The sequence below is a fragment of the Agelaius tricolor genome, unplaced genomic scaffold (genome assembly GCF_023055355.1).
Source record: "Agelaius tricolor isolate 1412-34295 unplaced genomic scaffold, bAgeTri1.0.p SCAF_22, whole genome shotgun sequence".
In the NCBI taxonomy this organism is placed as follows: domain Eukaryota; kingdom Metazoa; phylum Chordata; class Aves; order Passeriformes; family Icteridae; genus Agelaius; species Agelaius tricolor.
In genome coordinates, this window is record NW_027269282.1 from 13508268 (window position 1) to 13531130 (window position 22863).

Sequence of the window (22863 nt, forward strand, 5' to 3'; positions counted from 1 at the left end):
TTCCAGCCACATTTCCCTTCTCTCTTTCCCCATTTCTGAGGTACTTGAGAGGTTCAGACTTCCCAAAACACCTGATACCAGGGATTTCCCTATAATGTATAACCCTCCCTTTTCATTTTTAATTCTTATGGAATTTAGGGATTTTTCTTCCTCACTGTTTCTTTCATCTTTCAATGTCTAATTTCATTTCTCAGCAAACCTAAAGTTCATTTGTTAAAAGCAAATCTCTTTTTCCATTCATCAGTCAGTGGAATCCTTCCCATTGTCTTTTCTCTCTCAGTGCTGGTTTTACCTACCAGCAGAGCCACAGCTGGTTTGGAAAGACAAATCTGCCATCCCTCTCATGGAGGTTCAGAGGAGGGCTCTGACACTAAATTGGGCACCTGGAGATGCTCCAGCAGCTCCCCAGGTCCAGGGGATGGTTCAGAGCTGCTCTGCTCTCAGTGCTGTGGCACCACTCCAGGATACCAAATTCACAGTACAATTTAAAATATTTATATAAATATATATATATTTATATATTTATATTTCTGTAGCTTTAAGAGTTACAAACTCCCCCATGATTCTCTGATTTGATGGACTTATGTGGTAATTTTTTCACCTGCCTGGGAAGATGTGCCGTATGAAACCCCTCTTTGGGCAAAAGCTGCTTTGGAATTTTGACCAAATCCACACCCAAGCATTTGCTCCTCTCAGACAACAATTTTCTTAGGGCTGCTGTGGCTTTTCTGGTGCGTGATGCCAAAATTTTGCTGGTTTTCTCCTTGCTGGTTTTGCCTTCTGCCATCAATAACAGCTCTTGGCAGAGCTTTAGAAACCTGACAAATTGTTGGCTATAAAACAGATTTGCCCACGGATGAAATATCTTTGTGGCCAAACCCTCCCTCCTATAAATCAGGAGCACCAGTGCTTGTTTAAGTGACAAATTTTAGAACTCGGCGGGGGAAAATGAAGTCACTGACTGATGGCAAAGCACTCGTTCCTCTGCTTTTCATCCCTGGAATTCCAGGTGGGTACCCAGCACCCCAAAGAGCCCAGCAAGCCCTGATGGGAGGCCTTGAAAGGCTCACAGGGAGGGAAAAGGCTCAGAATAATTTGCTGCTGTTTGTGAGGAGCGCTGGAGATGACAGCAGTGATTGCCTTAATGAGGCAATTAAGGGCCAGGAAATCGGGGTGGGCTGGGGCTGCCAATTGTGCAGCCCCTACTGGGAAAGGGCTCCCAAACCAGTAAGAAAGGGGCTCCCAAACCAGTAAGAGCCTGGCTGGGCTGCTGGGGCAGCAGAGGAGCTCTGGGAGAGGAGATAATCCACCAAGCTGAGTGTTCTGACCACGGTAATTATCTTTGTTACTTTGGGTAATTATTTTGTTACTGAGGTTGGACCAGCTCTGGTTCCCAACCCTCTAGAAAGAGCAGAGGTGGAGCTGGAGGAGTGGGAATTGTTTCAAAAGAAGAGTACATGGCTCCTGTGGCAGCAGCACTGCATTCCCTGGCTGTTGGCACCGTCAGCCACAGCATTTTTTAAATGGAAATATGCTCCACCTGGGATGTTTCTTTGTGCTTTCCAATAGCATTGAAAACAAATTAGTAGAATTTTGGGGTTTGTTTGGGGTTGTGGCCCATCCCAGTCAGGATCTGATCAGTGCCCAGCACTGGGGTTTCCCTGAGCTCGTTCCAGTCCAGCAGCTCTGGCTGAACTGGAACATTTCTTGTTAAAAAAACCAAAAACACTCGGCCTTGTGTTAAAGACCTCTGGCAGTGGAGCAGCCCCGAGAACCTTTGGTAATTTTCTTCAGTCATTAATTATTCACAGCTTTGCTTCAAGAGCTGCTTTTTCCTCTGTGGCTCTGGCACTTTTCCCCTCGTAACCCCTGGAAATGGATGTGTGTTCCTGTGTGGATGAAGTGCTTGCTCGGGCAGGTTCTGTTATCCTTTCTGGCTCCTTAACCTGTGATCAAAGTGCCCCTGCCACCCTCTTTGATAAACCAAGTGCTCTGACCCCTGCAGATCCCTGCTGCTTTCTCATCCCTCCATCTGCTTTGGCGGCTTTTCCCTCCGCACTCTGCAGTGAGGAATCAGGGAGAGCTGCTCAGGGAAATCTTTTAAAGGGTTGGGGTTTAAAGCCTCAGAACTGTCCAGACCCTTCACCTGTGGGAGGTGAAGAATTGGCCATTCTGGCTTTCTCTCACTCATTTGCTGAAAGACTTTTCACCAAAATTTAAATCCTTTTCACCTTTTTACTGAGGACAGCGATTTTCCTGCAGCTCAGGCCCATGTCAGGGCTCATTTCACTTTGAGTACCCAAGAGTTTTGACAAAAATACTTTTAATGTTTATAAGAAATATTTTTGTTTCAGCTGAAATCACTTGCACACTTTGAATTTGTGGATAATTTACATTTGAGATGGATACATTTTTGGAAAGGTAAATTCCAGTCTGAGGTGAGCGACTCCAAAGGGTGGGAAGGGACCCCAAAACCCACCCAGTGCCACCCCTGCCATGGGATTTTCCTGTCATGATCCAGGAGTTTTCCACATTACCCAGAGGCTGAAGGTGTCCATGATCTCCCAGTACAGCAGGGTTTTTGTTCACCTGGGAAATGGAGGCTGATCCCATAAGGAAGAGGAATTCCCTCTGGATGTCTTTGGCTTGGCTCTGCTCTTTTCCTTATTTCCTGCTGGCTTTTCCCTTTTTTCCCTTTCCAGCTCTTTCCTTATTTCCTTTTCCAGCTCTTTCCCCCCAGTGTCTTGGATCAGGTGCCCAGTCCCTCCTGTTCTTGTTTTCCACTGAAATAACTCCTGATTCCCGGGGGGAAATCCTGGAGTGCTGCAACTCAAGCCTTGTTCCAGACACAATCTTTGGTCTGCTGTGCAAAAATTGAGCATCTCGTGTAAAACTTCATTTGAGGGACTCCACAAACTGTACAGGAGATGGAAAAATGCAGGATGGATGGGCTGCTAGCTCAGGCTAAACCCTGCTGCTGCTGTGTGCAGAGGCAGAATGTGTCTGGGTGGTGCTTGATTTGCCAGGGAGCACAGCATGTATTGTGGGCATAAAACGGGGTAATTTACTCCAAACTGGGTTAAATTCCCTCTGGGAAAGGGGAGATTTAAATGGGATATTGGGCAGGGGCTGGGCTGGAATTCCCAGAGCAGCTGTGGCTGTAATTTACCCCAAATTGGGGAAATTTGGGGAAAATTAAATGGGGTAATTTAGCCCAAAGCTGGACAAACAGAGAACATTCTTCTCAGGCACTTCATCCTTAAATCAGGGTATGTGTCCATTGCACAGTGCAGGGCTGCAGATGGGCTCAGAACAAGTGAGAAGCATCAAAATACAACAACAAGGAGGCAAAACAATCTTGGTTGTGTTTCCTGCTCTTACGATTATGAAGAATCAGCTGAAGGCCACTGGACACAATCCTGAGAAACTTCAGCTTTATCAAAAGCTCTTTCCAGACAGCTTTTCCATTAAATGAAGCCTCTCCTTACCTCTGTGATTTGTTTGGCCTCAATCACTGAAGGTGTCAATTGTCTGAAGGAGCGTGGACTCAGGGAGTTAATTTTATGTTTAAGAAGAGAATTTCTGCCAGGACATGAATATTTAAGATTTATTTGTCATAAGAAGCACAGATTCTGTGTTTTCAGTGGCTGCAGGAGGATTGATGAAGATCATTCCCGCTTTGATGCAGGAATTGTGTTTTTGTCGTGTTTGAATGAGGCTTGCTGCAGTGGCACTGGGATTTCTGTGAGCTGTAGGGACAGATATGAGAGCAATACACCATTTTTTTGCTTGTTTTTCATTAAATAACTACTAGGAAGCACAGAAGGAGATTTACAGTAGTCAAATGAGATGTGCTGTAATGTAGCATTGAATTAATTCCGCTGTAATGATGCTTTGCTGTGCCATTTGCTCTGTGACATTCCCACAAAGCTGCTGCTCTTAACAAGAAACCCGAGTGCCCTTCAGCTAATTCCTGCAAATCCTCTCATTTCCTCATTAAGGCTTCTTTTTTTATTTTCCCTTCAACGTGACAAGTTGATCTGAGGGCTGGAGCACCTCTGCTATGAGGGAAACGTGGGAGAGCTGGGATGGTGCAGCTGCAGAGGAGAAGCTCTGGGCTGGCTGTGGCCTTTCAGCACCTGAAGGAGCCAACAAGAAACATGGAGAGGGATTTGGGACAAGGGGCAGAGGGACAGGACACAGGGAATGGCTTCCCTCTGGGAAAGGGGAGGTTTAAATGGGATATTGGGGAGGGGCTGGGCTGGAATTCCCAGAGCAGCTGTGGCTGCCCCTGGGTCCCTGGCAGTGCCCAAGGCCAGGCTGGGGCTGGGAGCAGCCTTGGAAGGGTCGGTGTGGCCATGATATTTCATGGAAAATCCTTTCCTTGGGATTGTTCCTCCTGAGAAGCTGAGAGGCCTCAGGAACAAAATGTACCCAATGGTTATCTGCTGCTGTGGGATGCAACAGGTGCAGCTGGGATTGGGCTCATGGGCTTGTTTCTAATTCATGGCCAATCACAGCCCAGCTGGCTCGGACTCTGTCAGAGACACAAACCTTTGTGATCATTCTTTCCTTTTCTATTCTTAGCCAGCCTTCTGATGAAATCCTTTCTTCTATTCTTTTAGTATAGTTTTAATGTAATATATATCATAAAATAATAAATCAGCCTTGTGAAACATGGAGTCAGATCTTGGTCTCTTCCCCCATCCTCAGACCCCTGTGAGCACGGTCACAGGTCAGGGTTGGATCAAGGTGAATTCCAGGTCCCTCTGCACCCAAAGCAGGCTGTGCTGCTGGGCTAAAGCACAGGGAGGGTCACGCCTGCTGTTCCAGCCTGGGATTCCCATTTCTCTCCCCGGGATGCAGAGGTAGGAGCTGGATTTCTGGGCAGCATTTCCCACCAGTGCCTTAATTGCTGCAGCCAATTATCTCCAGCACTCATCACTCAGGGCCCCTCAGAGCCACCAGACTCTCCCTTTTCCTCACCTGTGTGTCTTCCTAACTCAGCTTCTTCCTCTTGGAGAAGGAGGATCTTCAAATTAGAGGAGATAAATTACACACAAACCAAGATATTTATTTATCTATCTCTGCTTGGAATGGGATCATTTACACCTGGGGTAGGCGTGGGAGGTTTTACTCTGCTCACACTGGGAGGGTTGGGAACGTGCATGGAATCATCGAGGTTGGAAAAGACCTCCACGAACACCAAGGCACATCCAAGTCCCCAGCCCAAATTGCCTTAAAAACCTGCTGGAGTTTCACCACGGGTGCTTCAGGAGCAGCTTTTGGATCCTCAGGGTGCCCTGGTGGGTGGCACTGAGCTGGGGTGCCCAGGACAGGGCAGGGAGGGCACGCACACGGATTTGGGCTGGGAAAAGCCCCCAGCAGAACAAAATCTGGTCCCTGCTGCTCCATATTTTCAGTGCTTGAAGGAAAGGTGGTCCAGCAAAGTAGTGGAGAAAGCCCAGGGGTAGAGCCTCACCCCCTATTTAGAGAAGCAATTAGGCACCTGCCAGAGCAATTAGTGGGTAATGTGATTTCTGGATAATTGCAGAATAATTGCCCGTGTGCCAACGGTGGGTTGGGTTTCTCGTTGTTAAAGCTGTTGTAAGTTAATATGCCGCTGATGTTTGGGCTGTAGCCACAAAACACACTTTAATATCCAATTAAAATGGATAAACAGGCTTTCATCCCAGTGAAGGTGCTCGTGGCAGTTAATGGAGGGTGAGCACAAAATCCAACATTTGTTTTGGATACAAGTCTGTGACCAGGCACGTTCTGGGGAGGGGAGCAGGCTGGTGAGGTGCCTGCTGCAGCCCCACTCTTTGGGAAATGAGTTAATTTGAGTCTCCTGAACTCATCTTTCAGAGCTTGAGGTTATTGGAAGTGCCCAAGGCCAGGCTGGAGCACCTGGGACAGTGGGAGGTGTCCCTGCCATGGCTGGGCTGGCACTGGGTGGGTTTCAGTCCCTTCCCACCCAAACCATTTTGTCATATATTCAAAACTGAGGAGATGATGGGAATTCTGGGGATGGAAATCTGCCCCCCTAATGGCTGGAATTCTGTGCTGACTCCTCGGGGAGGGCTGCACCAAACCCCTTGTACCTTTGTATTCCATCCTCTTTTGGCAAGTGCCTTTGGCAATCAAGCTAAATCACATCTCAGATTTCCCTCTGCATTTTGTCCTGTCAGGTTTTTGCAGGGTTTGCTGTTAGGGGAAGTGTTTGATTTGATTTAAGCACGAGATAAGATAAGCACGTTGGAAATGGAGCCATCCATGGCAGGGCTATAATTTACAAAATTGCAGCATTTTCTTTATTGAAGCTCTGAAAAATAAAGCAGCATCACAGCTCACAGCTGGTTGTTTAAGGTAAGTAGGCACAGAGTGATCAACCCAAATCACATAAACCCAACAGGAATTCTCTCCCACCCTCCTGTGCTGTGAGGGAAGAGCTGAACTTTCATTGCCATTGAGGTTACTTTTGGTTTGAGCTGAACTCAAATGGTTCCAAATCACCAGAATTCTGCATCTGGAGGAAGAAAAGGCTTTTGTGTCCTGGTAGTTGTGGTGTGACCACGGGAGATGTGAAATGAGAACATTTGTGGGGTTTTCTGCTTTGTCTTGCAGGGAATTGTCTGAACTTGGATCTTCTGCCTGCAGGACCCTGGGGACTGTTGTTGTTCATTTTGAGAAGCAGCTCAGGGTGTTTGTGGCTCTCCTTCATCCTCCTCCACCATGGGATCATGGAGTTATTTGGGCTGGGAGGGACCCCAAACCCACCCATTCCACCCCAGCCATGGCAGGGACACCTCCCACTGTCCCAGGTGCTCCCAGCCCCAGGGTCCAGCCTGGCCTTGGGCACTGCCAGGGATCCAGGGGCAGCCCCAGCTGCTCTGGGCACCTGTGCCAGGGCTGCCCACCCTGCCAGGGAACAATTCCCAATTCCCAATCTCCCATTCCACCCTGCCAGGGAACAATTCCCAATTCCCAATCTCCCATCCAGCCCTGCCAGGGAACAATTCCCAATTCCCAATCTCCCATTCCACCCTGCCAGGGAACAATTCCCAATTCCCAATTCCCAATCTCCCATCCAGCCCTGCCAGGGAACAATTCCCAATTCCCAATCTCCCATCCAGCCCTGCCAGGGAACAATTCCCAATTCCCAATCTCCCATCCAGCCCTGCCAGGGAACAATTCCCAATTCCCAGTCTCCAGCTACATTTCCCCTCTCTCCCTTTGTGCCCATTGCTCCTTGTTCCATCAGCTCCTGCTGGAGGTCCCTGTGATCCACCAGACCCTGGAAGGTTCTGGCAGGGCTCCCCACACCCTTCTCCTCTCCAGGTGAGCACCCCCAGCTCGACAGGGGAGGTTTTCCAGTCCTCTTACCAACCTCATGGCCTCCTCTGGCCTTGCTCCATGTCCTCCTCATCCTGGCATCCACCAGGGAATGACAAATCCATGATCCCTTGGTGGCAGCAAGGACTCCTCACCTTTGCTGTCCCCCAAACCATCAGCTGGTCACAGGTTCTGCTCCTTCACAGGTTCTGCTCTTCCCTCCTCCATTGTGATGGTGTTCACAGGGGTATTAGGATGAGGAAGAGATGAGGATCTGACTCCATGTTTCACAAGGCTGATTTATTATTTTATGATATATATTATATTAAAACTATACTAATAGAATAGAAGAAAGGATTTCATCAGAAGGCTGGCTAAGAATAGAAAAGGAAAGAATGAATAACAAAGGTTTGTGTCTGGGACAGAGAGTCTGAGCCAGCTGGGCTGTGATTGGCCATGAATTAGAAACACCCACATGAGCCCAATCCCAGCTGCACCTGTTGCATCCCACAGCAGCAGATAACCATTGGGTACATTTTGTTCCTGAGGCCTCTCAGCTTCTCAGGAGGAACAATCCCAAGGAAAGGATTTTCCATAAAAAGTGTCTGTGACACTCCACGGGAGGCTCAGGTTGGGCATTGGGGAGAATTTTGTCCCTGGCACTGTGGTCAAGCCCTGGCTGCAGTGCCCATCCCTGGGGGGTTTCACAGCCCTTGGGCACATGGGGCAGGGCTGGGAATGATTGGTTGGGCTCTGAGATCTTCTCCAGCCTTAACAACTCCACGATTCATAAGGAATCCCCAAAGTTCCCAAGTGGCACCTGCTCCCTGCCCGTGTCTGTGGGAAATGCTCAGATTTCCTCAGCCAGTCTCCAAACAAAGCCATCAAACTCCTCGGCCTCCCGGGCAAAGCAGTAACCCCAGATTTTGACAATCTGTTTTTCTGCAGGCAGGAAATTATTTTTCAATGAATTTTCACATAACTCGAAGTAATTGGAGGTTTAATATTTGCAATATTTTTACATTTGCTTTCTACGAGTATTTAAATATTTGCTCATAAAATAAATTCTTTCACCACACTAATGAAAATCTAAGGACCCAATAGTCACATTCATTATTAGAGGCAGTAAATCACCTCTGGTGAGTTCAGTTTTACTTCCAATATAAATGCAGATTTATGAGCTTTCCTGTTGCATGATTTATTTGCATGATTTTTTTCTTTCCCAGGAAGACTATTTCCCTCTTCCTAAACATCCAATATACATGAAAAGGGATTTAAGTGCTGAGGAATTATTAAAAAAAAAAAAGGTAAAAATAAAAAAAAACCAAGTTGCTGCTTCTTCAACTGGACAGCTTGGGTAAGAATTTGAAGCTGATGTTTTGATGGGAATTTTGTGTGGGAGGAAATGGTGGCTTGTGGAATAAGATGAGACATTTGTGTGTGTGCTGCTGCTTTTACTGCTGGGTTATTGACTTCAGAGCATGTTTCGAGCAGTATTGAATTTGCAGCAGTAAAACACTTCACATTGCCGAACATTTGTGTTTAATAAATTGCTTTTTATGGAAGCAGGAGCCTGTATTTACCAATTGCTTTCTGGAACCTGTGGGATATTTCATCATTCCGCAGAGAACTACCTGAAAACTTTTAGTTTCTGAGTGAGACCAGCCAGTCTCATTTGTTCTGAGGCTGAGGAAAGATGTACAAGGGAAAATCTGTGCCACAGGAGCCTCTTAGGAAATATTAGAGGAGAGAAATACATTTATGGGGATGGAAGGAGGGAGAGAACAGCGTTAACATCCAGCTGCTAATGGACTGTGTGGCATCCACCACTTCCAGGAGTTCTTAATGGCCTTTGTGACTGAGAAAAGCAACATTCACCGAGGTTTAATAAATTTTTTAGCTTTCTAAGCGAGGCTGGCAGCTCCAAAGAGCGACATTTTCACCAGCCCATTAATGCCTCCTGAATTTTCTACATTGCAACCTTCTGCCTGCCAGTTCGTGCCTCTTCATCTGCACTAATTAAGCAGCATTTCCATCCAGTGTCTTTGATTTGCACCCGAGGATCTCTCCACTTCTATTTTAGTGCCATTTTGTTCCCTTGAATGCCTCTGATGTCACCAGCTGAGGCTGCCCTCTTCCAGGACATGAATTTTTCACCAAGTCCTACACCTTCATTTTTGGGAGGGGGGAGAGGGGAAAAAGGGGGCATGAATACAAAATGACTCCTCTATTTTCACTTCAAAGGCTATTTGGGCCGCTTCAAAGGGTTCCTTTGCCACAGAGAAATCATGTTTTTTGAAAACACTTTAAAAAAAATGAAAGGCAGAAAGCAACTTTGTGCTGAGAGAATTCCTCCTCGGACGACTCGAGCGGTGCTGGGCAGTGGTGATTTCGGTGTGCTCAGAGGACTTAATCATCCTGTGGGCTTTGATTGGTGCCTCCAGGCTCCTCATCTCTATAACTACATTTAAATTAAAAATAAGGCAAAACGTTTTGCTGCGCCGCGTCCCTCGCGCTCCCTGTTTAGCATTCTCCCGCTGTCCCCGGGACTGCAGCAGGAAACCTCAATTTATCTGTTTGCCCTTGTGGGATGTCTGCTTAAACATCCTTCTGTGGGATTTAAGAGGCCTGATCTGCCCGTGATTCCAGCCCTGGTAATTCTGTTTAATGTTGTTTAATTCTTGCAGCAGAGCCACGGGTGAAGTGCTGTGACCGTGCTCACAGGGGTCTGAGGATGAGGGAAGAGACCAGGATCTGACTCCATGTTTCACAAGGCTGATTTATTATTTTATGATATATATTACATTAAAACTATACTAAAAGAATAGAAGAAAGGATTTCATCAGAAGGCTGGCTAAGAATAGAAAAGGAAAGAATGATCACAAAGGTTTGTGTCTGGGACAGAGAGTCCGAGCCAGCTGGGCTGTGATTGGCCATGAATTAGAAACAAGCACATGAGCCCAATCCCAGCTGCACCTGTTGCATCCCACAGCAGCAGATAACCATTGGGTACATTTTGTTCCTCTCAGCTTCTCAGGAGGAAAATTCCTAAGGAAAGGATTTTTCATAAAAGATGTGTGTGACAAAGTGCGGCGTCGCCCGCTCGTGTCCCTTGGTGACACCAGGGTTGTGAGAGGAGGGAAAAGGGCTTCACGTGGCACTGCCTGGAATGGCTGCTTGATATTGCTGGGATTTAACGAGCTTGGAGTGAGCGAGGGGGGAGTTGTTAACAACAATCCCACTTTCCTCCTCCTGGCTGTCTCCAGGAGCTTGCGGCTGGAGGGAATTCCCAGGAGAAATGAGCGGCTCTGGGGGCTGTGGGTGCTCAGAGCTGCTCTGGGCTCCCCAAAGGGACACCCAGGGGAAATCTGGCTGTTATTGATGGGAAAGAGATGGAGATTTTGGTTGGGAAAAGTTCTGGGGTTTTCAATTTTTTGTTTTCTTACTTTTTCCTCCCTCAGGAATTGTGCTCCCATGCTTTGTTTCTCGCTCTGAGAAGCTGAGTTGTTGAACACCAACTGAATTGTGTTCCTCACTAGCAACCCACATTGCAAAAATGGCTTTTAATTTTTTATTTTTTTTTTCCTGTGTGTGTGTGTTTCCAAATATAGAGAATTCTGGATTGTTTCAGGAGAGATGATGGTGCCTGGAAGTGAAATTTGGATCTCCTGGCTTCCAGAACAGGGTGGTTTTCTTGAGAATGGTAAGCCCCCGAAATGCTGAAATATGGCTAAATTTAAAAAAGGTAAATTTAGATGGGATATTGGGCAGGAATTGTTCCCTGTGAGGGTGGGCAGCCCTGGCACAGGTGCCCAGAGCAGCTGGGGCTGCCCCTGCATCCCTGGCAGTGCCCAAGGCCAGGCTGGACACTGGGGCTGGGAGCACCTGGGACAGTGGGAGGTGTCCCTGCCATGGCAGGGGTGGAATGGGTGGGATTTGGGGTCCCTCCCAACCCAAACCATTCCATGATTCTCTGCTGCTGCACTTCAGCAGATCAGAGTGGAAAATGCAAATATATTTATTTTTAGATGCCACTCTCTGGTTGATTTCCAGCTGGGAATTCTCCTTTTATGCCCTGGCTCTGGGGCAGCTGGGTACCTGGAGCTCTACACCCAAACCAACACTTCCCTGGAACAGGAGCCATTCCAGAGGTCAGAACAGCAGTGAAATTCCTTTCAGCCACGTGTAGGGTGTAAATGCAGCCCTCAGACATGAAACAGGTGCAGATTAGAAATACTGACCTTTGTAACAAGAAGCAGATTTTGCCTTCTGAGGTTTGAATTTGTGAATAAAGTTCTGGAATGGCTGCCCAGGGAGGTGGTGGAGTCACCATCCCTTGATGTGTTTAAAAAAAGACTGGATGTGGCACTTGGTGCCATGATCGAGTTGAGGTGTTAGAACATGGGTTGGACTCGATGATCTTGAAGGTCTCTTCCAACCTAGAAATTCTGTGATTCTGTGAATAGTCCAGGATTAGAAATGGTAATGGGGAAGGTTCATTTTGGAAGAAGACAGGTGGCTCTTGGATAAGCTGTTGAAATTGTTATTATTGATTGTTGTTGGATATTCTTCTTGTTTTCCTTCCATTTACAACTTGAGAAAAAATGTTTTTAAAAAAAGCTTCTTCTTTTCTTCTTTTGGCTGACAGCGGCGTTTCCAGAGAAGCCTCCAAGAATTTGGTTTGGAGTTGGATAAGATCCATTTTATGGGAAAAAGAGCACATGAACTTGACATTTCTGAATTCTCCTGAGCTTTAGCCCATCCCAAACACATCTTCCCGAGGCCCTGGCTGTGTGGGGGCAGCACAGCTGAGTTGTCTGAGACAGAGCCTTCACTCCCACCAGTTAAAACCTTTCCTGCTCCCCTTGCTCTGTTGTTTTGAGGAGCTGTTCTGTGGAGGGGGGGTTAATTCACAGAATTCACAGATTGACCAGGTTGGGAGAGACCTCCAAGACCATCGAGTCCAACCCAGCCTCAGCACCCCAACCAAACCCTGGCACCCAGAGCCACATCCAGGCTTTGTCAAACACACCCAGGGATGGGGACCCCACCACCTCCCTGGGCAGCCATTCCAGAACTTTATCACCCTTTCTGGGAAAAACTTCTTCCAATATCCAACCTGTATTTCCCTTGGTGCAGCTGGAGACTTTTCTCCCATCCCTGATCCCTCCCCTTTATATCCCAACGACTGGACACCTGGGAAAAGGAGCTGCTGAGCCTTTCAGAGGAGGATCCTGGGCTCTGGGGGTGCTGAGCCTTTTTAGGAGAGGGATCCTGGGCTCTGGGCAGGCTCTGGGGATGCTGAGCCTTTTTAGGAGAGGGATCCTGAGCTCTGGAAAGGCTCTGGGGATGCTGAGCCTTTTTAGGAGGGGGATCCTGGGCTCTGGGGGTGATGAGGGATGCCTGGCTCTGCTTTCCCAGCCCTTTTCCCAGAGAACCAGCAGCAGCTTGGCTGTAATTGCTCACTGCTCTCCGTTAGTGCCTCTCCCTCCTGGCAGCTCTTTAATAGTTTACATCTCTCGGGGTTGGAAATTACTGGTTTAATTAAAACAATTTGTTTCAAATGGGGCTCCCAAATCCCCACGTGATGTTTCAGGAGCCTTGGGCGAAGAGCTGGAAATGGAAAGGAGCAATTGTTGGGAGGGTTTAGAGTGAGGAGGAGGAGGAGTTGGGATTTTTGCGTAATTTTTGAGGCCTGGACTGGCAGTGGGGGAGACAAAATTGTGTAGGACTGAGGTTTTGTCTCCCAAATATTAAATTAATTCACCATGGGCAAGCCTTTGCTAGGTTTGGGCAATGCTGTCAGGCACAGGGTGGGATTTTGGGGAGTCCTGTGCAGGGTCAGGAGCTGCACTGGATGATCCCTGTGGGTCCCAGCTCAGGATTTTCCACAATTCTGTGAGGTTTAGTTGAATCTTGTTTGTTTTGTGATTGACAGAAGATATTCTTTTCTGGTGAAGGAAGGGAGAGAGCCCAAAATAGGGACCTTGGACACCCGAGTGGCACAGAAATGCACCTTGGAATTGGGGTTGGAAGGGCAACAGCCACGAATGGTGTGCACAGGTGGGAGGTGAAGGTGCCAGTGCCAGGTGGGAGAACTCCTGGAATATCCTGAGCTGGGAGGGACCCACATGGACCACAGAGTCCAGCTCCAGTGTGGATCAAGCCTGGGTTTACTCTAGGATGCTCTCCCTCTGCGCCCATGGAGAGCCTCAAGGCCTTGGGGCTTGGCTTTGCTCTTAGCTGGCAGGAATTTTATTGTTATTTATAATAATATTTCAAAACATTTTCCTTCAACTTTGCTACTCTGGGTCTTTTACCATGTTCTGTGTCACTGGCACAGGTGCCCAGAGCAGCTGTGGCTGCCCCTGGATCCCTGGCAGTGCCCAAGGGATGTGGGACAGGGCTGGGATTTAGGGATGGATTTCCATGTCCCTTCCCACCCACACCAGTCTGGGATTCTGGGATCTGCTTCCCTTGGAGCAATGCTATTGCCAGAGGGCACAAACCTCACGAGCCTTTCCCCTTCTGGATACTGAATTATTTTCCCAACAATGAACCGGTTCATTCTTGGATTCCAAGGAAAACACACAGCGAGGCTCAGAGCTCCTGTTGGTGCTGCCTCTGCTTTTCCAGGTTTTCCCTGCTCTCCCACTCCCTGCAGCCCTGAACAAGTTTCCCTTTCCTTCCACCTGCAGATGGGAGCTCATTATGGGGATTTGTCAGACACTTCCAGCATTTTTAGCAGGAGCACAACAACAAATGCGCTGCATTTACATGGTTTCCTTGTTAGCTCTTTTTTTTTTCCCCCTGACAAGTGAATCTCAAATTCCAGTTGTTTTAAATGCAGCCTGGCTTCAGAACATCTTGTAAATTATGATTTCCTTCATGTACTCGTTCTTCATTTTCCTCCCAGACAGGTTCCGGAGGCAGCCTGGGAAAACACAACCTGGAGAATGAGTTGTTTTGGGTAGAGAATGGGTTTTGCCAGGATTTATGTTGCCTTTATGGAGACACAAGGAATTCTTCTGACAATTTAAGTCCCTACACTGAAGTAAGTTGTTTTTTGGCTTTTTTTCTTTTTTTTTCCTTCCAGTGCTGACGGTAATTTAGACAGAAAGCTCAGAGATTCTCAAGTCTGCTTCGCTGAACTTGTTGTGTGATGGGTTTTGTGTGGATTTTGTGCCAATAGGGAGAGTGATATCCAAGGAAAATTGTAGATATCCATCCCTGGCAGTGCCCAAGGCCAGTTTGGGCAGGGCTGGGAGCACCTGGGACAGGGGGAGGTGTCCCTGCCATGGCAGGGGTGGCACTGGGGGGGATTTAGGGCCCTTTAGGTCCCTCCCAGCCCAAACCATTCCTTATTTTTAGGATTCTGAGCTTTCAATCCCAGTCCTGAGCAGTTTCATGGAATATCTGTCAAACTACAAACCCATTTTTCCCTGAGGACGTTTTAATTGGCTTTGAAATTTTTGAGTGCTGGTAAAGACTGAGATAAAATCGAATGTCAGAGGTGGAAGAGCTGCTGCAAATAAAGGTCAAACCAGGTCAGGGCATGATGAGAAATTTAGGAAATTTGGCATGGAAGCCACAATGACAGATGGAAATTCCTCCAGTAATCTTAGATAGCAGGTAATGGATCAGGACCATTTGGAATGACACTGAGCCTAAGGAAGCACATGGGTTTTCCCAGTGGACCCATAATAAAATAAAGAATTTTTTCATGATGTTATACAAACAAGAAAACCAAACCAAGCTTTCTATGCAGCAAGAAGTGTTTTGTGTTTCTCAGTGCTGGTTTCAGTGCTGGTTGGTATAAAAACTTACTTTGAAGCTCTTGGAATTTAATTTCCATAGAAAAAAAGCTGCTTTCTTCAGAACAACAATCCAGCAACAAACAAGCAGCAATCCTGTAAAATTAATGGGCTTAATTAAAATGTACATGGATTGGGGAAGGATCCACAAGCATAACAGAGATTTACTCTCTCATACCCGACTGAATAAATTTCCATGAATTTCCTGGGAGATTTTTAAGGCATTTTATGACCTTGTTTATAAAAGGAAACTTGGGATTTCGAACTTGATTAGTTTTAAGAAAATACTGGAAAGAGCATCTCCTAATGTTTGGTAAAGCATTTCTTATTATCTTTAGGAGATTATTATCTTTCTAAATAAATATAAAGCAGAACTCACAGATTTTGCATTTGTGATTCAAAACAAAGATAATTTTTTCAGTCATTTTTAATAATAATTTGCAATTTACAGTTAATTGTTGTGACTGGCTTTGGCTGAGAGCTCTCACTTGTGTCTGGTTGGCTTGAGCAGGGAAAAGCCATTCCCTGTTCCCAGTTCCTTCCTGCTGGCTTTTCCAGCCTGCCAAAATGTCCTGGATCTGTGTGGGTGCCAGCCCCTGGGGTTGTTCCTGGCAATCTGGTGGTGCCAGGGACTGGAATCTGTGCCCGCTTCCCTTCTGCACCAACCCCCAGAACCTGGGCACAGGAGCCTCAGGGGGAACCTTTGCTTCTCCAGGGAACTCCTGGAGCAGAGGGAACGGCCTCAGGCTGGGCCAGGGCAGCTCAGGGTGGGCACAGCAGGAATTTCCCCATGCAAAGGGGGCTCAGGAGCTGCCCAGGGAGGGTTGCAGTGCCCATCCCTGCAGGTGGCACCTGGGGGTGGCCCTCAGGGCTGGGGACAGGGTGGGGTTGTCAGCCTGGACTCGATGGGCTGGCAGCATTCTCAGTGATCCTGTGGTGCAGCTCCAGCTGTAGAGCAGCAATTTAAGCTCTGATGTGTTTGGTTTTCCATCCAAGACCTGGGAAATGGGGCTTTTGGCTTCCTGGAACCAATCAGAACTGTTGCTGCAATTTTAATTTTTGTTGGGATTTTCCCTGTGGGATTTATTTGGGTGTTTTTCTGTGCTGTTTTGTTTTGTGGGGTTTGGTTTGTGTTTTGTGGGATTTCGTTCGTGTTTTGTGGGGTTTGGTTCATGTTTTGTGTTTTGTGGGGTTTAGTCAGTTTGGTCTGCAGCTGGCACCTCCTGCCTGGCACCAGGTTGGGCACTGGGAATAATTCCTGTGGGAATAATAATTCCTGTGGGAATAATAATTTTATTTGGAATAATAATTCCTGTGGGAATAATAATTCCTGTGGTAATAATATTTCCATTGGCAATAATTCAATTGGCAATAATTCCTGTGGGACTAATAATTCCATTTGGAATAATAATTCCTGTGGGAATAATAATTCCATTGGGAATAATAATTCCTGTGGGAATAATAATTCCTGTGAGAATAATTCCATCAGCAACAATTCCATCGGCAATAATTCCTGTGGGAATAATAATTCCATTGGGAATAATAATTCCTGTGGGAATAATTCCATCAGTAATAATTCCTGTGGGAATAACTCCATTGGGAATAATCCCTGTGGGAATTATTCCATTGGCAATAATCCCAGTGGAAATAATTCCTGTGGGAATAATTCAATTGGCAATAGCTCCATCAGCAATAATTCTTGTGGGAATAATAATTCCTGTGGGAATAATTCCATCAGCAATAGCTCCATCAGCAATAATTCCTGTGGGAATAATAATTCCATCGGGAATAATAATTCCATCGGGAATAATAATAAATAAATAAAATTCCATTGGGAATAATTTTTGTGGGAATAATAATTCTTGTGGGAATAATAATAATAATTCCTGTGGGAATAATCCCATCAGCAATAGCTCCATCAGCAATAATTCCTGTGGGAATAATAATTCCATCAGGAATATTTCCATTTGGAATAATTCTTGTGGGAATAATAATTCTTGTGGGAATAATAATAATAATTCCTGTGGGAATAATCCCATCAGCAATGGTTCCATCAGCAATAATTCCTGTGGGAATAATAATTCCATCGGGAATAATTCCACTGGGGATAATTCCACCCCCTGATGCGTGGCAGGGCTGGTGGGAGGACACCTGGCCCTGGCTTTTCTCAGCTGATGGAGCCCATGGGAACAGGAGCAGGAGAGGGCCCCCGCCCTCCTCCCACCAGGCTCAGGTGGTGGCAAGGACCCTTTTCTGGGGGGATCAAGGAGCTCAGTCCTGACCATTCCTGGCTGGAAATGCCCCTGCCCAGGCTGCTGGAGGAGCTGCAGCTCCTCAGCCCATGTTTCAATTCAACAAGAAAACCAACAAAAAGCCCCATTCTGGGTAATTTCAAACTATTTACTTTTCCAATTTGGCTACTGAACTGAAAAATCAATTGTTTCTACAGCTCTGCTGGAGATCCTGGGCTGAGCTCTCCATTTGTCTGCCAGGGTTGGAGTGAAAACATTTCTGAGGCTGTGGAGTAAATCAGCTGCTGTTGTATTTTCCATGCTGCATCCCCAGGCTTTGGACCAAATTGCCTTGTTTAGCTGGCCCTTGCTGGGATCAAACATCCCCAGAAAATGAGATTTGAATTCTGGGAACTGGAGTCCCTTCCAACCCAACCATGCCATGAATTTTACAGTGTGCAGCTCATGCTGAAACCCCTGACTGGAGCCACCAGCCCTAGGGGCTGTCAGAATAAAGCAGGTCTTTTCCACCAGATGCTTCATAATAATTATTGTGAATAACAAGGAGCTCCTCTGGTGGGCATTCCTGAGCCCAGTTTCTCCAGGGGCAGTTCAGGGAAAGCACCTTCCTGCAAAGGTACAGACGGCAAATGTGTGGGCTGAAATCTCAGCCTGAGAGAGGAGAAACACCAGGAGCTCTCTGACTGCTGAGAGGCTCTCAGAAACCCTCTGGGAAGGGGAGATTGTCATCCCTGGGATTTTTTTGGTGGTTTGGGTTTTTTTGGGGTTTTTTTTGTGGGTTTTTTTTTGGTTTTTGGGGTTTTTTTTGGGGGGGTTTGGTTTGTTTCCTGGTGTTCCAGTGTATTTGAGGCGTGGAGGTGGCAGGTTCTGAGCACTTCAGAGTTTGCATTTATAGTCTGATGGTATCCAAGGGCAGCCCTGGAACAACCTGGCTCCTTCCCATGGATAATTGCAAATGGAGTTTTCTCTGCTCAGGGGAAAGCAGAGGTCAGTGGTGAAATGAAGAAAATGAAGTTTGGGTGTTTATGGCTGGAATGAGTCTGGAAGGGGCTCCAGGTGAACTCTCCCAGCCTGGCTGCAGAGCAGGGCACTCTGGACTCTCTGCACCAGGCTTTTCTTGTGCTGGGATGGGTGCAGAAACCTGCCTTGGGAATGACAATGGTGGGTCGGGAATGACAATTGTGGGTCAGGAATGACAATTGTGGAATGGGAATGACAATTGTGGGTCGGGAATGACAATTGTGGGTCGGGAATGACAATTGTGGGTCGGGAATGACAGTTGTGGGTCGGGAATGACAGTTGTGGGTCGGGAATGACAGTTGTGGGTCGGGAATGACAATTGTGGGTCGGGAATGACAGTTGTGGGTCGGGAATGACAATTGTGGATTGGGAATGAGAATTGTGGAATGGGAATGACAATTGTGGGTCGGGAATGACAGTTGTGGGTCGGGAATGACAGTTGTGGGTCGGGAATGACAATTGTGGATTGGGAATGAGAATTGTGGATCGGGAATGACAATGGTGGGTCGGGAATGACAATGGTGGGTCGGGAATGACAATTGTGGAATGGGAATGACAGTTGTGGGTCGGGAATGACAATTGTGGGTTGGAAATGACAATTGTGGGTCGGGAATGACAATTGTGCATTGGGAATGACAATTGTGGAATGGGAATGACAATTGTGGAACCAGACTGGGTCAGTTCAGGAGGGTCTTGTGGGGGACCCCTGACTCCACCCGGGCTGGTGGGGCCTCCTCTCCCATTTCCCTTCTCCAAATCCTCCCCAGATCCTCCCAGGCTGACCCTGACCCCCCTCCAGTGCTCAGGGCATGGGGTGATGTCCTTTAACACCCACCCCTTCACAGAGGCTGCTGCTGGAAACCTCCCCCTAAAACCACAGCCTCATCCTTTGCCTCCTCTCTTCTGAGCAGAATAACCCTGGTGATGTCCTGTGAAAGAATAACCCTGGTGATGTCGTTCACCAGAATAACAGGATAACCCTGGATATGTCCTTTACCAGAATAACCCTGGATATGTCCTTTACTAGAATAACCCTGGTGATGTCCTTCACCAGAATAACAGAATAACCCTGGTGATGTCCTGTGAAAGAATAACCCTGGTGATGTCTTTTACCAGAATAACCCTGGTGATGTCTTTTACCAGAATAACCCTGGTGATGTCTTTTACCAGAATAACCCTGGTGATGTCCTTTACCAGAATAACCCTGGTGATGTCCTTTAACACCCATCCCTTCACAGAGGCTGTGCTGAAAACCTCCCCCAAACCACAGCCTCATCCTTTGCCTCGCTCTCTCTGAGCAGAATAAGCCACTGGTCCTGTAAAATTCACCAGGTGAACTCCCAGCAGAGCAGCAGCCACAGCAAATGAGGCAGATATTTACATTTTCGGAGATAATCCCAAGCGAGTCAGGAGTGTGATGAGGAAGAAACTCGTGGAGAGGAAGGAAATTCAGAGAACAATATTTCTGCAGTATCAGCAGGCCCTGACTTGGTTGCATTTAAACCAAAGTCACTTCATTTGCAGTTATTTCTGCCTGCTTTCCAGCCTGTCTGCTCAGGCTGGCTGAAACACCTGATTTATTGCAGACTGCTGCGAGAGGCTGAGGAGCTTTTGGGGAGTTTGTCAGAGCTCAGATGCACTTCTTCATTGCCAGTGGTGTTATCTTTAAAGGATGAATTATGGAAAAGGGAAAGACAAAAAGAAGAAAAGGGAAAAACAAAAGGAGTGCATCAATTTGGCCGTGAAAAACAGCCCCTGGTGGCAGATAAAGCAGGTGCTGTCATGGCAGCCCGGGATAGAAGGGAGGTGTGGGGGAATGAGGGACAAAAGGGAGGTGTGGGGGAACGAGGGACTTGTCAGGGAAGGGTTTTCCATGAGGATTGTGCAGCTGATCCTCACACGCAGGGATTGATGCACACAGCTTGTCCCGAGCTGCTGCTTGTTCCCCTCACACAAAGGGCGAGTGCAGGGAAGATGGAAGGAGGGTCCTTGTAGCAAACACCTGCCAGGAATGGGGAACCGTGGTGAGTTTTGATTAATGTGTGTTAATTGATGATCCCAGCTGCGATTTTCATCAATAATGAAAACGGTGATAAAAGAGTTTGATGTTTGTACAGTGGCAGAGCCAGAAGTGTTGGACCCATGGTTTTCCCAGCAGTTTTTGGTTTCCTTTAGTTGTTTTCCTGGGGGCCCTGGGCACAGAGCCCCGTGTGAGGCCAGGGCTGGGCTGGAGCTGCTCCCGAGGGGCTGCAGGGAGCAGTGCAGTGGGAATTGGATCCTCCCAGCTGCAGAACCAGCCCAGAGCCCTGCCCTGGCTGCTGGGGCCCCTGGGAGAGGCTCTCTGGGCTCTGCAGTCACTGCCCCTGGCTGAGGAACCTTCTCCTGCCCAGCCCCTCCTGGGGGAGGCTCTCTGCACCCTGGTGGGCACCTGGGGTGGCAGAAAATGCCAATACCCCAAGCCCAGGGAGGAAACATCCACGGAATCACGAGCTCTGCCTGTTTTCAGGGAGATTCTCCCTGGAACCAGCCCTGGCTGCTCAGAGGCTCTGAAGGTTAAAATGACTTTAGCTCATTGCCAAGCCTCCCCCAGGAGGGATCCAACCTTCTTTCCCAGCCTCCTGGGATGCCTGGGGTCGCTTTTACCATTTCTGTCTGGACTGTTCTTGAGGCTGAGCCTGGAGTCTGATCTTCCAAGTGAAAATCTGGGATGTGGGCCCAGTGCCTGGGAATGGGGAGAGAGAGAAGGGAACAGCGTTTGTGCAGGGGAGAGAAATGGGCCAAAGATCCTCTTTGGAGTTTGGGTGGCAAAACCTGCATTTATCCTTTTCCTCCCTGCTGGAACTCCCCACCGAGCTCCCTGTGGTGGAAAAGGAGCAAACTGCATTTTTGTTCGGCTGGAAAATGCATTCCCAGCACGGGCAAGGGGAGGCTGGGAAGCTGCAGGGGGGTTTGGAGGGGTCCCTGCCCCAGCCAGCCCAGCCTGGTGCCAGCAGATCCCTGCCCTGCTGGAGCATCCCCCATCCCATCAGAACCGGCCTAATTGCCAGCAAAACCAAGACAAATGGGCACATGGCAGGCTGGAATGATGCTTCCCACAGCTAAACAATATTAAAAAAAAAAAAGAAAAAAAGCCCAGCAAAGAGAGAAGTGATTCTGCCTGAAGGCACCTCAGAACAATAGACTTGGTAAATGACTTCAGACCTCAAGCTGTCCCATCTTCCCGGCCCACGGGGAATTGCTTCCCTTAAAAGCAATTAAAAGCTCCACACCAGCTGTGGTTGGGCTCTGATTTGTATTCTGCAAAGTTTTCTCGGGTTTAGTTTTTTTAAGGCTGCCTTCACTCCCTTTTCTTCCCCGTTCCCCTGCTCTGCAGGTGCCCAGGAGTGGCTGGGATTGCAGGTGGCAGCCGTGGCAGTGATGGATTTTCACCTCATTCCTGCACCAGGGCCCCTCAGTCACTCAGTGCCTGAATGTTGGTGCAGCTCCCAAGCTGAGGTTCAAAACTGATCCCTGAAGTGGGAACTTCTGCTCAGCCTTGGAAATGTGGGACCCAGGGAGGAAACTTTGGCCAAGGAGAGATCTTTGTGTCCAGGCATCCCCGAGGGCAGCAGGAAAGGAGAATTCTGTGCCCAGGTGAGCCCCACCTGCAGAGCCCAGCCCAGGAGGGACCTGGAGCTGTGGGGAATCCAGGGGAGGCACCAAATGCTCAGAGGATGGAGCAGCTCTGCTGGGACACCTGGGGGGCTCACCTGGACAGGGGAAGGTTGGGGTGAGCTCAGAGCGGCCCCACAGCACCTGAAGGAGCCACAGGAGAAGCAAATCCAGAGGAGGTCACAGAGATCCTCCAAGGGCTGGAGCCCCTCTGGAGCCAGGCTGGGACACCTGGGGGGCTCACCTGGACAGGAGCAGCTCCAGGGAGAGCTCAGAGCCCCTGGCAGGGCCTGAAGGGGCTCCAGGAGAGCTGCAGAGGGACTGGGGACAAGGATGGAGGGACAGGAGCCAGGGAATGGCTTTAAACTGAGAGTGGGTAGATTTAGGTGGGATTTTGGGCAGGAATTGTTCCCTGGCAGGGTGGGCAGCCCTGGCACAGGTGCCCAGAGCAGCTGGGGCTGCCCCTGCATCCCTGGCAGTGCCCAAGGCCAGGCTGGACACTGGGGCTGGGAGCACCTGGGACAGTGGGAGGTGTCCCTGCCATGGCAGGGCTGGCACTGGGGGGGTTTGGGGTCCTCCCCACCCAAACACCCCCACATTGATCCCTGTCCCTGTGCCCAGGTGCCACAGCCCCACATTTCTCGGACACCTCCAGGGACGTGACCCCACCACTGCCCCTCCCTGTGCCTTTCCCTCTCCTTTCCATGGAGAAATGAGGAAATTTCCCCTTCTGCAGCCTCACCCCTGGTGCAGCTCGAGGCCTTTCATCATAATCACATTTTGGCACAGAT

The 22863-nt window shown here is 48.2% G+C and overlaps 1 long non-coding RNA gene across 5 annotated transcripts in view; it reads left to right on the top strand.

Annotated features, from left to right (window-relative positions):
• The first annotated feature begins 878 nt into the window (after nt 1-878).
• Nucleotides 879-22863, top strand: part of LOC139599160 (uncharacterized) — a 32127-nt gene continuing 10142 nt past the window's right edge. For 2 of the 5 annotated variants that reach the window (XR_011682176.1, XR_011682180.1), the window contains exons 1-4: nt 879-1009; nt 8562-11038; nt 11984-14389; nt 21795-22054. This is a non-coding gene — a long non-coding RNA (uncharacterized lncRNA). Of the gene's footprint in view, nt 1010-2354; nt 2422-8561; nt 11039-11983; nt 14390-21794; nt 22055-22863 lie in introns of all 5 variants that reach the window. The other 3 variants (XR_011682179.1, XR_011682177.1, XR_011682178.1) reach the window with 3 other exon arrangements.